Genomic DNA, 3,291 nt, shown 5'->3' on the forward strand with positions numbered 1-3,291 from the left:
GGCAGCAGGTTTTCCTGTGGCTGCTATACACATGGCTGCTACTGTCCAATTTTTACCATCTATTAAGGGAGTTGGTCCCTTTGTAAAGCTCATGGTGGGTTCAACGATTACAGCTATAGTTGTTATTGACTCTGCATTTCCTAATGGGAATGTAACTGCTTTGCATATATACTTTCCTGCATCAGAGAAGCTCACATTGTTTAGGTTGATTGTCATATCACTGAACGAAGAATTTTTAAATGCCACTTTTTCACGGTATTGTCCTTGAACAGAAAACCCATATTCAGGATTCTGTACAACAATAGTTTGTGCACTTTTACCATGCAATTTTTCCCATGACATTTGTATTATGGTGTCATTTATATTAATTATGCACGTTAATGTGACATTCTTTCCCCAAACTGCTGTTACGTGTGGATCAACAACTGGTTTGACTAAAGCACCACAGCAGAAATGGGAAAGAAGCAGTGTAAGAACAAGTTCTAACCCAGCGAACATTTGCCGTCTCGGTGCCCCCACGGTGGCCATTGCTGCGTCGACTTGAAGGTGCTGCGATTCGGTGCTTGGTAGATCTAGCGATCGAGCAGCTGTAGATCACCGCTTCATTACGGTCGGACCTGTAAGGAAACAACAACAAAAAAAACCAAGAGAAAACCTTAATCGGGTTCAAAATAAGGAAGCTGGGTGAACGTCAGAACGGCGAGTCATCCAGTTGTGGTGAGCGATAATAGAGGGACGATCAGGCTTTTCTTCTAGTAAGACAGAATAGGTGTTAGGATACTTTTCTGACCGTTGAACTATTCCCTTGTAGACCTGTGGATGAGATTGACGAGGGTGTGGTACTGAAACCCACACCAACTCATTTGGTCGGAATTTAGGTTCCCAAGGTAGAGGCCCTTTGGTATTAGCCTTGTCCCATAGTGACTTTGAGATGTTTAATGAAATGAGGACGTCATGATTATGCTTAGTCCAATTTTTGTACGTCCCTTCTCCCTTGAGACGAAGTTGTTCCTTATATAAGCCGATGTGTCTCTCCACAACGCCATTAGACTGCAGGTGGCATGGCAGATGAAGATGCCATGTGACGTTATGAAGACGAGCAAATTTGTCCAGAGCACTAGAGTTGAAAGGGGGTCCTCCATCAGACTGAATTTCATGAGGAGGTTGCCAGGCGCAAATGCAGCGGTTAAGGCAGAGACAACAGCAGTGGCGTTGCTCTTTCGTAAGGGGATGACCTGTAACTGACGCGTCCCCAGATCAACAATGACTAACCCCTTATTTGGTGGTTTAGACCCCGCGAGGGGCCCAAGCAGATCTACTTGCCAGACCTTTCCCGCTTGGAACTGCGAAGTGTCGAAAGCCCCAAGTTGATGTTTGGTTCGATGGCGTTTTTCCTTGGCACATACCTCACAGGCTTGTGCTACCTTTTCCCAATCGCGTCGAACTCCATATGATGTCATCTCGGTAGTGGCTTGGCGCCAGCGTCGATGGCTGGCCCGCGGTCCCAGGTGACCCCAATTTTCATGGAGCCATGCGAGGAATGGGTTTACTTCAGGACTGAAGGTAGAGGTGATAGGTAAAACTATGTCGGTCCGGAGCGGGTCTTCTAAGAGTTTATCGATGACCTCATGCACTGGATCAGTATCCGGACGGTGTGACTTGGTATGCTTAATCAATGGGAGTCGTGTAAATTTAGTTAGAGTTTTCCAGATGTCTTCCCACTCACCTAAATTTTCTCTGGGAGGGGCTGTACCGGTAAGAATCTTATAAATGTACTGTGAATCAATTGCAATGATTGGAACTGGGAGTGTATCATCGTGGTGTGCTAAACAGTGTTGTAATACTTCAAAGAATCCCAACAATTCACATTTTTGGACAGAGGTGTCATTCGGGTGGACCCAGGATATTTTCACAACGTGGCAAGCCTTACAATAATACCCATAGCCTCCACCGTGTCGGGAGGTCCCATCTGAAGCCATCCAGGCCAGGGCGGAGGTTCCATATAGCATTGGGAGCTTTTCCTCATCCTCCGGGCTAGGACTAGGTTTTGTGTCCTCAAATTTCCAGCAGCACCAGTTGTAGTGGTGGGTAAGCACCAACGTGTTCCATGTCTTAGGTTCCCCCTGAAAATGCGGGTCGACTTTCTCTGCATCTAGCAAGGGCAGCAACGTGGCAACGGGAGCACAAAGTGTCCCGTGCCCCCTTGCTAATGGCTCCACTAGCTCTCCAGCTAGGAGGATTTTTCCTATAGCTTCATACCAATGTTGTGCTGCTTGAAGAGTCTTATGGGCAGTGAATACTAGTTCATCACGAGGGTTGTGTGCAACAGCCCACACGTAGTTCATGGTGAATCCAAGGGTTATGATCAATGGTTCACCAAGATTGATTGCGTGGAGCTGCGTACTCTTGACAGCGGCTAACAGGCGAAGTAGATTCTGCTGGTCCCCTTCCGTCCAAGGTGTGGATTTCCGGGACTTATTACGGATCTGTCGGTGTAATATAGTAAGGAGTGCTAAATGACTCGGGTTAACATAATGCCGATACCAATTTAAGTGACCTAAGAGCTGCTGAAAATGTCTTTTAGTCACGGGCAGAGATTTCTTTAATGGGTCGATGTCAGGACCATGATGTGAGATTCCGTGGTGGATGGAGCCAATGAATCGGGTGCCAAGGAATGTGATGTCATCTACGGGATGTAGGCATGACTTTTCCTCGTTAATCGTCCATCCCTTACTCTGAAGGTGGGCGACCACTTGGTTGACTATGCTGGTAACGATGGAACTGTCACGACCCATGATAGCGATGTCGTCAATATAACTCCAGATTCTCAATTCCTCTTCTGATGGAAGGGTAAGTGAGGTGCAAAAGTTCTTCAGGGTATCATTCATGGCACCGGGGGCTAGTGACAGGGCATTGCAGTATCCCTGCGGGCAGACCGTCCACCAGTACATGGTGCCCTCGATGCACATATTCAATACTCCTTCAGGGTCAACTATCGGAATTGAGAAGAACGTGTTCTTTAGGTCCAGTGTGACCCCGACCCATTTGTTTAGCTGGAATTGAGCCATTTCGAACATACATTGTGGTAGGGTAGAAGGGTTGGGTTGCTGAAGCACTCGACACCTTTTGTTGGCCTCCCTGTAATCAACGACTAGCCTGGCTTCATTAGGTTTCCCAAGCTTTGCAACTCCCCACCCCGGTGACAGGTAAGTACTGGCAGTTACTGGTTTGATGCAACCTTGTTGTTCCAGTCGTTGCAGGAGATCAATGAGGGATTTTTTGAGGGGGCCC

The 3,291-nt window shown here is 47.3% G+C and overlaps 1 pseudogene; it reads right to left on the bottom strand.

Moving 5' to 3' along the window:
• Positions 1-528, bottom strand: part of LOC102370945 — a 1,278-nt pseudogene extending 750 nt beyond the window's left edge.
• Positions 529-3,291: the final 2,763 nt, after the last annotated feature.

Source organism: Alligator sinensis, unplaced genomic scaffold (assembly GCF_000455745.1).
Source record: "Alligator sinensis unplaced genomic scaffold, ASM45574v1 scaffold1918_1, whole genome shotgun sequence".
NCBI lineage: Eukaryota > Metazoa > Chordata > Crocodylia > Alligatoridae > Alligator > Alligator sinensis.